Below are 16,017 nucleotides of genomic sequence, written 5' to 3'. Positions count from 1 at the left end.
ATCTGAATACTATAAAAGTTGCTGCCTGAGGGCCAGGCTTCTAATCTGGCAAATATCTAGGATCTGGCTGAAATCTTCCACAGAGGACAAGGAAGTGGGTGGACATGTCTCACACCTTCTCCCTTTATCCCACTCCAATAATAAAACCAAATTACCATTATATCCCTGGAAGAACTTTCTACAGATATCTGGTGTCCCAGTTTTTGTAGCAGTCACCTGAGGGACAGGCCGCAAGATCACCTGGCTCTAACAGCCAAGAGGGCTTGCATTCACAAGTTCCACAGGACTTTAGCAAAGTAGTTTTTAATGGTTTAGGAGCACACTCCAATGGCCATATATCCAGGCCCACATCCAAGGGAACAGACAAAAAAGTCCATATCACAGGTTAACCTCTGGAAGTTGTTTAACTATATAGTTTCCCACCTGCTGCCTAAGATGCAAGGTTCTAATCAGCCTGTAATTAGGTGCTGATTGTGATCCTCCCCTTTGGTACAGACACTGATGAGTCTTGCTACATCCACGACTAATGAGAGCCACAAAGAAGGCTTGGACATCACAAAGCTTTGAAAGATAACTAGGAACTTAGGCTGAATTGATCAATGAGGTTCATCTAGAAGAGACTATTCTGTCTAATAAATCTAATTAATGTTAACAAATCTAATTAAAAGGTAAGTTATTTATCTGATAAGAGAGTTCAAAATAATGATCACAGACATATTCACCAAGGTCAGGAGAGCAATGCATAAACAAAGTGAAAATTTTAACAGAGATAGTAAAAGTTTTTAAAAGATTTTATTCTTAAGTAATCTCTACACCTAATGTGTGGTTTGTACCTACAACCTGAGATCGGTAGTCTCACTCTCTACTGACTGAGCCAGCCAGAGGCCCCTAATTTTTTTTTTCTTTAATGTATCAAGCAGATTAATGGATAACGATGATGTGTCATGCATATACAATAGAATGTTACTCAGTTGTAAAAAAGAATGAAATCTAGCCATTCACAACAACACAGATGTACCTAGAGGGTATTATAAGTGAAATAAATCAAAGGAAGAAAAATACCATATGATTTCACTTATATGTGTGATCCAAAAAGCAAAAGAAATGAACACACATACACACACACCCCACACACATAGACAGAAATAGTCTCATAAATACAGAGAACTGATGATTGCCAGAGGAGAGGGTTGGGGGATGAGCTAAACAGGTCAGAGATTAAAAGGTACAAATATTCAGTTATAAAATAAGTCACTCACTAGTAAAAGTACAGCATAGGAAATATATAGTCAATAATCTTGCAATAATTTTGTATGGTGATAGATGGTTAACTACACTTCCTGTAGTGGGCACTACATAATGTACAGCATTGTCAAATCACTCTGTTGTACATCTAAAACTAATGTAACATTGTATGTAGGTATACCTCAAAAACTGTAAACAAAAAAGTAGCAAACTAAATTCACAAAGCTAAAGAATACAACAACTAAACTAAAAAACTACATATAGAAGGGTCTAAAAGTAGACTAAACAAGTGAAAGAAAAATTAGCAAAATTGAGGAAACGGTAATTTATCCAGTCAGAGTAGAAAATTATTGAAAAAGTGAAGATAGCTTAACGGACGTAGGAAACACCAGCAATGTGACCAATAATACACATTATAGATGTCTCAGAAAAAGAAGAGATAGAAACAAGGATCAGAAGGTTTTTTTCAAAGAAATAATGCTTGAAAACTTCCCTAAAATGGGGAAAGAAACAGATATCCAGATCCACAAATTCCAGAAAATACTACATAAGAGAAACCCAAAAAGATTCATAAAAAACACATTCTAATTACATTTTCAAAGACTAGGAATAAAATCTTAAAAGCAGCAAGAGAAAGGAACTTGTTACATACAAGGCAACCTCCATAAGACTATCAATAAATCTTTCAACAGAAACCTTACTGACAAGAGAGAGTATAAGGATATATTCAAACTGCTTAAAAAAAAAAAAAAAAAAAAAAGCAAGAATACTCTGCCCAGCAAAGTAGTTCCTCAGACCTCAGAATTAAAAGAGATTAAGAACTTTCCAGGAAAACAAAAGATCAAAGAGTTTATCACCACCAGAACAGCCCTATAATAAAAGTTCAAGGGTGTTCTTCAGGCTGAAACCAAAAGGATATTAATTCATCATAAGAAACCATATTAAAGTATAAAAATTACTAGTAAACATGAAAATATAAATTGAGAATAGTCTAAGGTTGTAATAGTAATGAGTAAATCACTTATAACTACAATAAAGATTAAAAGAAACAATTAAACAACTATAATAACAATAATTTGTTGATGGATAGACAATGTAAAAAAGATGCCAACTGTGACATCAAAAACGTAATATGTTGTGTTAGGGGCACATTGGTATACATTTAAAGTTATTAGCTTAAAATAGACTGCTGTACATAAAGACATTTTATGTAATCCTCATGGTAACCACAAAGGACAAGTCTATACTAGATACACATAAGATAAAAATAAAGGTGTCAAAGCATGCTGCTATAAAAAATTATCACATTACAAAATAATAGATTAAGAGAGGAGAAATGAAACAAAGGCATTACAAAACAACAATTTAGAAAACAATTAAATTGGCACCATTAAGTCCAAACCTATCAATAAGTACATTAACCTTTTGTGTTTTTTTTTTATAATTTTAATTTATTTTTGAGAGAGAGAGACAGAGCACGAGTTGGGGAGGGACAGAGAGAGAGGGAGACACAAAATCTGAAGCAGTCTCTAGGCTCTGAGCTGTCAGCACAGAGCCCAGTGCAATGCTCACACTCACCCCTCAATAAGTACATTAAATGCAAATGGATTAATATGTCAAATCAAAAGACAAAGTGGCTTAACTGATATTTTAATTAAAAATAAAATTAAATAAACAAACGAGACCCAACTATATATTGCCTAGAAGAGATTCAAGTAAGCTTTAAAGGCACACACAGAATGAAAATGAATGAATGGAAAGAGATATTCCCTGCAAATAAAAACCAAAATAATGAAGGGGTAGCTATACTTATATTAGAAAAAAATATACTTCAAGCCAAAGTTTGTAAGAAGAGACATAGAAAGTCATTATATAAGGATAAAGGGATCAACTCATTAAGAGGATATGACAATTGTCAATACTTATACACCCAACATTAACACCTAAATATATAAATATTTACAGATCCAAAAGGAAAAATACACAATACAATAAATAGCAGGGAACTTCAATAACACACTTTCAACAATGATGAGATCACTCAGATGGAAAATCAATAAGGAAACACTGAACTTCAACTATGTATTAGACAAGATATACTTAACAGATATACACAGAAAATTCTATTCAAAAACAGCAGAATACAAATTGTTGTTCTATGAGACAGATACTAGACTGCAAAACAATTCTTAATAATTAAGAAGATTGAACTCCTATTAAACAGCTTTTCTTAGCACAATGGTATTAAACTAGAAATCAATTACAAGCAAACTGTAAAATTTACAAATATATCCAAAAAAACAAAAGAAAAAAATCAAAAGAGAAATAAAGAAATATCCTGAGACAAACTAAAATGGAAATACAACATAAAAAAACTTAAGTATGCAGCAAAAGCAGTGTTAAGAGGGCAATTTATTGTGGTAAACACCTACAATCAGAAAAAAAAATGATTTCAAATAAACAAACTTTACACTTCAAGGAACAAGGAAAAGAACAAACTAGGCCAAAAGTTAGTAAAAGGAAAGAAATAAAAAATATCAGAGCAGAAATTCATAGAGACTAAAGACAATAGAAAATGCCAGTGAAACTTAGAGCAAGTTTTTGTGAAAGATAATCAAAACAGAAAAAACCTTCCACTAGACTTACCAAGAAAAAGGCAGACTCAAATAAATAAAATTATAAAAGAAGAGACATAATAGCTGAGACACAGAAATACAAAGAATCATAAGAGTATTATAAACAATGTATGCCAACAAACTGGATAATCTAGAAGAAATAGACAAAGTTCTAAAAAACATAAAACTTCAAGACTGAATCATGGAAAAAGAAAACATCTGAACAGATTAATTACTCATAAGGAGTCTCAATCAGTAGTCAAAAACATCCCAACAAAGAAAAGTCCAGGACCAGATGGCTTCACTAGTAAATTCTACCAAACATTTGAGTAAGAACTAATATCAACCCTTCTTAAAATCTTCCAAAACCTAGAGAAGGGAACACTCCCAAACTCATTTTATGAGGCCAGCATTACCCTTATACCAAAACTACACAAGGACATGCAAGAAAATTACAGGCTGATATCCCTGATGGATACAGATGTAAAACTTTTCAACAAAGTATCAGCAAACCAAATTCAACAAAACATTACAAAGATCACAGACCATGATCAAATGAGATTTATTCCAGGGATGCAAGTATGGTTCAGCATCTGCAAATCAATAAATATACCATAAAAACAAAATGAAAGTAAGAAGTCATAGAATCAGCTCAGATGCAGAAAAGCATTTGAAAAAAAAATCATCATCTCTTCATGATAAAAACTCTCATAAAAGTGGGTTTACAGGAAATATACTGCAATATTTAAAAAAAGCCATGTATGGCACACCCACAGCTAACATAATACTCAATAGTAAAAAGCAGAAAGCTTTTCCTCTAAGAAACAAGACAAAAATGCCACTCTTGCCACTTTTATTCAGCACAGTACTAGAAATCCCAGACAATGCAATTAGGTAAGAAAAATAAATAAAAGGAATACAGATCAGAAAGAAAAAGGAAAACTGTCACTATTTGCAGATGACATGATATTATATATAAAAAATTGCAAAGAATCCAACAAAAAACCTTTAAAACTAGTAAACAATTTCAGTAAAATTGCAGGATACAAAAATCAATATACAGGAATCAGTCCTGTTTCTATATACTGACAATAAACTATCAAAAGGAGAAATTAGATACCTGGGAGGTTCAGACAGTTAAGTGTCCAACTCTTGGTTTCTGCTCAGGTTGTGATCTTGTGGTTTGAGTTCAATCCCCACATCAGGCTCTGTGCTGGCAGTGCAGAGCCCGCTTGGGATCCTCGCTCTCCCTCTCTCTCTCTCTCTCTCTCTCTGCCTCTCTCCTGCTCACACTCTCTCTCTCTCAAAATAAATAAACTTTAAAAAAGTTAAAAAGGAGAAATTAATCATCTAATTTACAATAGCATCAAAAATAATAAAATACTTGGAAATAAATTGAAACAAGGTGAAAATCTGCTCACTGAAAACTGCACAACATTAATGAAAGAAAATGAAAATGAAACAAATAAATGAGAAGATACTGTTTTCATCGATTGGAAGAATAGTTAAAATGTCCATACACTCAAATCAATCCACAGATTAAATGCAATCTCTATAATAACACCAATTGAATGTTTCACAAAAGTAGGGAAATTATTAAATTTTTATGAAACCAGAAAAGACTCTGGATAGCCAAAGGCATCTTGATAAACAACAAAGCCAGAAGTATCACACTTCCTAATTTTAAACTATATTGCAAAGCTATAATAATCAAAACAGGACAGTATTGACATAAAAACAGACACACAGATCAAGAGAACAATATACAGGGTTGCCTGGGTAGCTCAGTCAGTAAAGCATCCCACTCTTGGTTTTGGTTCAGGTCATGATCTCACAGTTTGTGAGTTTGAGCTCCACATCAGTCCCTGCGCTGACAGAATGGAGCCTTCTTGGGATTCTCTCTTTCTTATCTCTCTGCCCCTATCTCACTTGTGCTCTCTCTCATAACAAATAAATAAACATAAAAAAATAGAACAATATACAGAGACCAGACACAAAACCATGCATCTTTGGTCAATTAATTTTCAACAAAGAAGCCAAGAATACACAACAGGGAAAAGATAGTCTATTCAATAAATGGTGTTGGAAACCATGGACAGCCACATGTAAAAAATAATAAAATGAAATAAAATTAAATCCCTATCTTACACCATACACAAAAAAGCAATTCAAAATGTACTAAAGACTTGAATGTAAGACCTGAAATCATAAAACTCCATAGGAATAAACTCTGACACTGATCGTGGCAATAACTTTTTGGATGAGACACCAAAAGCAAAAATAAATAAGTGAGGATACATCACACTAAACAGCTTCTGCTCAACAAAGGAGGCCATCAGAAAAATGAAAAGACAACCTATATAATGGGAGAAAAATATTTGAAAACCACGTATCTGATAAGAGGTTAATAGCCAAAATATAAAAGGAACTCCTGTAACTAAATAACAAAACAAACAAAAAAGATAACCCAATTTAAAAATGGGCAAGGACCTGTATTCCAAAGAGATACAAATGTCTAACAGGTACATAAGAAAGTGTTTAACATCACAAATCATGAGGGAAGTGCAAATCAAAACCACAGTGTGATATTACCTCACAATTGTTAGGATGTCTATTATAAACAAGACATGAGATAAATGCTGTTGACAATGTAGAGAAAGGGAAATCCTGTACACTATTAATACAAATGTAAATTAATATACCCACTATGGAAAACAGTATGTAGGTTTCTCAAGAGACTAAAATGGAAATACCAGATCAACCAGCAATCCCACTTCTAAGTATATATCCAAAGGAAATAAAATTACCTTGACAAGGCAGCTGTACACAAATGTTCACAGCAGCATTACACATAATAGCCAATGTATGGAAAGAATCCACATGTCCATTAACAAAGGACTCAAAAACAAAAAACCCCAAATGACTCAATAAGGAAAAATGAGGTGTGTGTATACATAAGATGGATATAGAAAAAATATTATATAATTTAAAACATGTAATTGTAATTATTATTTCAATTATAAAACTATGTGTGTATATACACATATACATTTGTGTATATAATATATATATATTAAATTATCTTTAAATATCACTTTACAGATATACTTTAAAGATCTTATAACTATGTATGTCAGTTATATCTCAATTAAAAAAATTTTAGGAATAAAGTAGTTTTTAAGCAGTATCAAACAAAAGTCACAGCAAATGACACAATTGAGCCCTTATATTTCCACAGGGAGCAGAGAGCATTTCCCTTGCATCACAATAAACCTGAAGATAGGCCCAAAGTGGTTATCAGTGGTGGTCCTCTCCCTTCCCTGAAAAAATTAAAGAGTTAGCCAAGTGCCATGGCTAAATGAGAATTATAAAACATTCACAAGGAACATATACTTAGAAGGGAGTCTGCAAGAACAATCCTATTTGAATTTCCCAAATTCAGACATTTTAATGGGTTTTACCCATTATTTGAAAATACAGACAGTCCCTATCTTATAATGGTTCAACTTATGATTTTTTTAAATTTTATGTTGGTCTAAAAAAGTACATATGCAGTAGAACTGAAGCTCAAATTTTGAATTTTGGCCTTTTCCCAGGCTAGTGATATACAGCATGATACTCTCTTGTGATGCTAGGGAGAGACAGCAAGTAGCAGCTCCCAGGCAGCCAGACAGTAATTAGTGCAAACGGGTGATGAACTTATAACCACTCTATACCCATACAACCACTCCGCTTTTCACTTTCAGTAATCAATAAATTACATGAGATATTCAACATTTTATTATAAAATAAGCTTCATGTTAGATGATTTCTCCCAATTGTAGGCTAATGTAAATGTTCTGAACATATTTAAAATACGATAGACTAAGCTATAATGTTTGGTATGTTGGGTTTATTAAATGCATTTCCAACTCATGACATTTTTTTAAAACGTTTATTTATTTCTGAGAGAGACAGAGTGCGAGCAGGGTGGTGGTGCAGAGAGGGAGAGGGAGACAAAATCTGAAGCAGGCTCCAGGCTCTGAGCTGTCAAAACAGAGCCCTCCAATATGGGGGTTGAACCCACGGACCATGATATCATGACCAGAGTTGAAGTCAGATGCTCAACTGAGTGAGCCACCCAAGCACCCCTAAACTCATGACATTTTCAACTTACAATATGTTTATCAGGACATAACCCCAATGTAAGTTGAGGAAGATGTGCAAACCACTTTACTCTCAGAGTTAGTATCTACATGTCTACGTCTCAGGAAAAGAAAATCATCAAATTTTATGTTCTTCTCTTTCAACATTGTTAAACAGGAGAGATTCCCAAAATACTCAAATAACATCATTTGTCTATCTGAATCACACTATCACTCCATTATTGTTATATTCGTTCTCTCATCATTTATGACCTCATTTATGACTCATTCTTTTATACATGTTTATTTCACAAGTTTTAATGAAATTCTTACTTTCAGACATTGCAGCATAAGACAAGATAATAGAAAAAATCCCTGTCAAGTAGGAGCTCAATATATATATATATATATATATATATATATATATATATATATATATATAAAATTGATATAAATGTATATAATTGATATAAATATATATATATAATTGATATAAATATATATATATCTTATATTGAGTATTTTTTGTGGGGGCAAAAAGACACAACACAAGGCATAAAATGAATCAAAACTGGTATGTACATTGATAAGGATATAAACACATTTAAGAGTTTGAAGTAGGGAGCCAAAGCAAATAGGATTCAATGAATGCAGCTATTTACATTAAGGCGTACTGACCATCCTGAGACACTTCAGATCTGGGTGCCATTCAACAATGATCTTATCCCAAATTTACCATTTTATTAATAGATGCATTCAGATGCTCGTTCTCCCGTAACAGAAAGGAGGTATGAAGGTGTGGGGGTCCAGGTTGAGCCAAAGATTTCTAGACTTGGGGCACCTGGCTGAGTCAGTTGTTCAAGCCTATGACTCAGGATCATGATCTCACAGTCATGAGTTCTAGCCCCATGTTGACTGTAGAGATTACTTAAAAAAAAAAGTGATTTCTAAACCATTAGTTAGGGAATGACAATGTACATACAATATTATGAAGGAAATCATGATACAGTGACACAATTTAACAAGGAATTGGTTGGATCTACAACTACTCCAAATTGAAACTTTTCTAAAGTTATTGAAGGTATGAAGTCTAAGGGTAATGAGTCAGAAGATGTCTTAACCTTACTTGGAACAGCTGACTAAAAGCCAGAAGGAAAGCAAGGAGTACAGATCCTATTTGTTTCATTGTCTTTCTAGAAATCAACACACTATGACAACTTAGTCAACTCCTGTTGAAAGGGCAGTTTTCACCTTTTAATGGTCTCAACAAAGGAGAGTGTTCTTACTCTTCTAGACTTTCCAAACCTAAGAACAAGAAAAGCTCACATACAATTAGTTTCTTGTTTTCTTCACTGTTTCTCTCCTGGACTATCATTAGAAACAAATACATAACCTGATACATCACTAGTCAGTAAACTTTTCTCCAACACGCCTGAATCTCAATACTAAACAAGTGCACTGGGTCAAAGAGATGATTAAAACTATCATACTTTTGGGAAATAACCATATTTAGCATGGTAGAATGGCATATAGATACGCAAAAGAATAATTTTCAAAAGTTAAAATTCAAAAACAGCAATATTAATATAGTATTATAAGGACACTGAATTGTCTCACTGATGTCAGCCATATAAAGTGTACAATATTGTTCCTTTTAATAATTAAATGCCATTAGTAAGTGACTACATGCTACAATTTAATGTCTTATCATTGACCTGTCCACAACAGAGAAGTGTTGGGGCGCCTGGGTGGCTCAGTCAGTTGAGTGTCTGACTTCGGCTCAGGTCATGATCTCGTGGTCTGTGAGTTTGAGCCAGCTCAGAGCCTGGAGCCTGCTTCGGGTTCTGTATCTCCCTCTCTCTCTGCCCCTCCCCCGATCACATTCTGTCTCTCACTCTCTCTGTCAAAAATAAACATTAAAATTTTTTTAAAAAAGAGAAATACTAAAAAAATATATTCATTCTATCCGTAAAGCTTCCTATTTGGGTTATTTATTTTTTTGTATGAGGGAACACTGTAGAAAAAAAGGACACCAATGCTACATGCCTTATCAGCAGGAAAGAGAACAAGGTTCGCATTCTACTCCTTCACAATTATCAATGGGAATTTATAACTCAACCCATTTTTTTTATCATAAAAAATCTAATCCAGCAGATATTCAATTTCTCTATACTAAAATCTACACTTGCAAATTCCAACATAGCAGAGTCCGAAGAATCTATGATTTCCTCAGTCATGGACAAAACACCCCCAAAAAACATCATACAGGAGCTACCTTGTACTGGGTCTCTTAAATTTTACTTTCCTAGCCTTTTAAGTGATTGACTAATTCACCAAAAACTCACTCATCCACACACTAAACAAGAAGCTAGTCAACACAATTACAAAATAAAATTACGTATCTGCTATATACTAGGCTCTGTAATGGAAAGTCAAATATGAATAGGAAAATATCCCTGTCAAAAGGAGCTCATTATTTCTAGTCTATTAAGACGCAGAAATAAAACAAATTTTGTCAAGTGAAATGTTGGAGGAATAAAGCGTGTTATAAATTAAATGGTTCTAACTTAGACTGGTTAGACAAAAATTTCCAGACTCCTTTCTAAAACATTAGGGAATGACAATGCTTAATAAATTTCTGGAACTATCCCAGACTCCATTAAGAAAGATTACCCATGGGGCGCCTGGGTGGCTCAGTCCATTAAGTATCCAACCCTTGATTTCAGCTCAGGTTATGATTGCACAGTTCATGGGTTTGAGCCCCACATCAGGCTCTGCTCTGGCACTGTGGAGCCTGCTTTGGATTCTCTTTCTCCCTCTCTCTGCCCCTTCCCAGCTCATGCTCATGCTCTCACTTTCTCTCAATATAAACAAACTAAAAAAAAAAAAAAGATCACTGTCCAAATTCTTATCTTCTCCTTGACATTAGTGATATTATTTAGTATCCTATAGAACTAGTATCTAAAATGTACCTTCAGGACAGTTTGACCTTGTTCTAATAGCTCCATTCTTCAAAATTCTACCTTCTGTACATTCTGTCTTGCTTTACTCACTTGATTCCCAGCACCATCCTTTCCTCATGCTCCTTTCATCTGTCCACCATTAGGTTGTAAATTTTTCTTTCACTTGGCCCCTTACCTGTTCCTTTCTTCAACAGTCTGTTCAACACCTCACAAATGCCAAGATCTCTGGAACTAGTGAGGAATCTTGCCTTAATGAGATAGTCTACTGTGGCCAATGGATGTAGGAGAAGATCAACACAATGCAACTGGAAACTCAAAGGATAAAGTTGCACAAAGGTTATTACTGAAAAACTGAGGAGTTGTAATGAAGACAGCCATTCTATCCTGTATGCATAGAATATGGAATACTGAAGAGGATTTGAAACTATGCAATTGAGATGCATCTTTATTTTATTATGATTCATGCAAGCGACTCACAAGATATCAGCATGTGTATGTGTCAGGTTGACACTGGTAACAATATTACAAGGTGCTTTATGGACTTACAGTGCTCCTTTGATTAAAAGTACTACCTACCATCCCCCACCATATAGCGTTTTTATTTAAAATCAATGACATTCTCTTTATTTCCAAAATTAACTGTGCATTTCAATGTCATGTGAAAGCCAACTGCTACCCCATTATTTTTTGAAATGCATTCATTTCCCTTCAAGTACAACAAAATCCTTTAGTGTTTACTCAAAGACGCTAGCTACTCTTGACAATGTTGACAATGGATTCTCATTTACTCATATCTAAATTCTAAAGCATCCATGAGACAATCCTAAGGTGAATATATTCTTACTCCCAAATATATGCCATCTCTAGATCTCATGATCTCACATGTCCATAAGTAAGTCTTGTACTGATTCATCCAAAGTAATATCTAAATCCCCAATTTGGCTCCTGTGCCCAAGTCATATTTCTATACAAAAATATTAACCCTTAAGTTTAATATAAATATAAAACAGGCAAAACAGATCTCTTTCTTACGCATTTTGAGAAACTCAATTTTGCCCAACATAGTAAATGGTATCACCATTAGTCAATTGTTGAGGTCCTGATCATATATCCTATATGAATCTTCTTGTCTCCCCCAGTATCATTCAATACTTTATCAAATAGGACAATACTTTCAGAATACATCCTAAATCCCATTGCATCTCAATGATTCTATGCCATCAACCTAGTACACCTATCATATGACTATTAAATAACCATGTAACTTGCCTTCTTACTTCCTCTCTTGCTACCTTATTAATACTTTATCCAGTAACCCTTATCTTATCTAACTTGTTTGAATATACAAAAATATAGAAAATTTAATAATGGTAGAAGCCAAAAATTGAAATTAAAAAAAAAAGTAGTTGTCATGTTAGTAATGAATAAAATACAGTCATTGAACAGAGCAATAATTCTTGCCCCAAGCACTAAATTAAAACACTCTAACTTGGAAAATGTTGAATGAGAAATTGTGGGAGGAAAGACTTTTTAGGGTCTATAATTCTTGAATATGAAGGATATACCAATTTTTGAATTTATTTTGTGGTAAAATTAAAGATAATATAGTTGTTATATGATCTAATATGATTAACTATGTAGAACAACATAGTACAGAATTATCTGAAACTGTCAAACAAATACAAAGCTGGTATTTTAAATCAATTGCATAGTTTTGCCTCGGAACTAACCTAACGTGCTCGCCTATTAAACCAATTATCAGAATAGCTACAGGCCTGGATTTTTGTGCAAATTATTTACCAGAGTAGTAAAACTCTTAATATAGGAAGAGATAGGAGGCTATAATCTTCTCCTTAACTTTTTTCTTAGTCTACCTCACACTGCTCTCTCTGGGAGGAAGAAGCTTCACCTGATTACAGAGACTTCACTATAATTCCTGGGCCTTTTTTTTAAGGGGAAGTCAGTGTTTTGGGCTCAGCCATGTGTTTACTGTCATCTGCATTCTCACTTCAACTTCATGGACTGCTACACTTTGAAAATGCCTTTCTTCATGAAAAAGATACAGCTATGTTGTTCCTTTACATATTCTCCAGGATAAGGACATATGGATTCCATTTAGATTTGACATTTGAAAGGCTGAGTTCTCTTTTGGACTTCTCTACACTTCTTCCTGTATGAAAAAGGTTTTGGCAGCACAGTTTCTATCATAATCACAGAGAATAAATAGTAACAGGCTCTCCTGTTGTGATCTCCATTTATTTTTTAAAAACTCCCTTCACATCATGGAGATTATAAAATTTGAGGCTCAATTTTTGAACCTGGTAATAAAACTGTCTTAATAAAAATATAAAAACAACAATTTGATACATGTGGCCTCATAAAAAAGAGGAAAGTGTTTTAGCCAGGAAAATGCCAAGATACCCTTATTATGTTATGTATGAAAGAAACTATATTAATATAATAACAGACTTTCCCTGGTCCCTGGCTTCCTACTTATTTTTTTTTCTCCTTCACCTGGAAAGTTTCTTCACTGATTACTTTTTACCTATTTATTTGCACATTCATTTAATTAATATTCCATTTGAATACAATCAGTAATTTTGGCCTACTTCCATTTTCTCCATTATATACTTAATGATAATATTTGCTGAGCCTCTGCTAATGAACTTGTTATTAAAGACTAAATGCAAAGTTGGATACAGAGGCCATGAGTATTCAGATCACCATTTTGATCCAAAGCCTTAGATATAGCCCCTGTAAATACACTGCATTAGTTTATAATTTATAAATTTGTAGGACAGTTCTATTCGTATCAGATGGCCTGTACCTCTGACAATCATATTCAGATGACTAAGAACATTTCAGGCTGAGTGTTTATCTTTAGAAAGCACCTTAAATACAGTCATTTGCCATCAATCTCAGATCTCTAAAGGGTTATAGAAACAAAGCAATGACAAACAAAACAGGAACACTATTGATTTACCACCTAAATAGAGTATCAAGTGCATCTGAACCTGGACTCTACTGCTATGCCTCACAGTCAGTTCAAAAAAATTGTTGAACACCTTCCCAATAATAATAATGGCACTGTCACATTCTCTAGCTGGAACTCATGACTCAAAACATGCTTTTCTCCCTCTGCCATGTGAATGCATTGCATAAACCATGTATGAGAGAGTTCTATGTGCCATCCGCATTTTACTCCATAGTTTAGACGTAAACTTCATTAAACCCTTCAATTAACCCTTCCCCTACTTTTTTCTGTCCATCACCATCTCATTTTTTTTTTGCTAAGTATTTTCAGTAAATAGTTTAGTAAATATTTCTCACAAACCATGATACATAAATTCCTCCTAACTACCAACTAATATGCATAACCAAGAACAGAGATTTTGGAAAATCACCAGTGATACTGTTAAGAATCACCTGTAACTACTAAAATTACTAATGTAAAAGTTTGATGACAAATAGGAAATTTATACTCTCAAATGATCTTCCCACAGAAAAGCTATTAATTACAAAGGAATGTTAACTTTAAAATAGATACTGGACATCAACTAAACCAAGTAATCAAAATTAATGTCACCAATAATAGGATAAAGTGATATCATTTTCCAGTTGATAAGAGGTAGACACACATCAGTTATTCTTGTCAAAAATGCATAACCTAAACTTATTCAGGATGAAACAAAACAAATCAAAATTTTAGGGATATTTAAAAAACTATTATCCAATACTTTTTCAAAAATACAATCATCATTAAAGGACAAAAATTAATGAGAAACTGCTCCAGATTAAATAAGACTAGACAAACATGACGCTTGAACACAATACAAGATCTTTTTTTCCGAGGTCCTGAAGGATGAAAGAAATTGCCATAAAGAACAGTATTAGACTGGTGAACTTAATGATAGACTGTTATTAATGTAGTATGCTTATACTACTAACAAATTTCATGATTCAAAAAATTGCACCAAAATTAATATAAGAGGATTTGCAGGTTCTCAGAGAGTGAATGCTGAGGCATTTGGGTTAAAGAGACATTAATATCTCTACCTTACTCAAAAATATTTAATAAAGGAGTGCCTCGGTGGCTCAGTCGGTTGAGCATCCGACTTTGGCTCAGGTCATCATCTGGTGGTTCCTGAGTTCGAGTCCCACGTTGGGCTCTTTGCTGACAACTCAGAGCCTGGAGCCTGCTTCAGATTTGGTATTTTCCTCCCTCTCTGCCCCTTCACCACTCACACTCTCTCTCACTCTATCTCTCCCAAAAAAAAAATGAATAAAATAAAAACAATATGGGATTGTGGAGACAGAGAAAAGAGAATAAAGAGGGAAAAATAGACAAAGGAGGAGAGCAGTAAAGAAGAGAAAGAACAAACAATGTAGAAAAAGTTTCAGTAAGAGTACATGGGGGGCACCTCTGTAAGATTCTTACAATTCTAAATATAAAATTATTTCAAAAATAAAACGTAAAAAAAAACTGGAATAAGGTATTCATAAACTTCCAAGAAGCATTATACTTAGAAAAGATCATTGGTTTCTAACTAAAAAATAGGAGGACTCTTGTGATTGGAAGAAATGTGTACTACCATTGTTTTTTGTCTTAAATAAGTAATTCATCACTATTTGTCTTTTTTTAATCCATGGCCATTTACTGTTTAAATTAGGCTTACGTTAAAAATATGACTTTCACCTAATTAGATTGATTAAAAATTTAAAGAATTGATAATATCTATCCAGCGTAAGTTTTTCATGAAAATTATCACTGCCAATACACCACAGCTGTGTTCTGGCCTAGAAAACATTTCAAGGGCAATTTCATAATACCTACTGAAATCACAAGTATGCAGAACTGATGATCCAACAATGCCACAACTAGAAATCTATCTTACAGAATTAGGAGCCCAAGTGCATCAACTGCATAATATATATGCATAAAATGTTATGTATTAAAAAAAAAAAAAATATATATATATATATATATATATATAATTTAATCTGAATTTCCCAAGATGGAGAAATGGATAAACCCACATTAGGATATGTACTTTCCATCAAATGAAAAGT

Source organism: Leopardus geoffroyi, chromosome B3 (genome assembly GCF_018350155.1).
Source record: "Leopardus geoffroyi isolate Oge1 chromosome B3, O.geoffroyi_Oge1_pat1.0, whole genome shotgun sequence".
Classification (NCBI taxonomy): domain Eukaryota; kingdom Metazoa; phylum Chordata; class Mammalia; order Carnivora; family Felidae; genus Leopardus; species Leopardus geoffroyi.
This window is presented reverse-complemented; position numbering follows the sequence as displayed.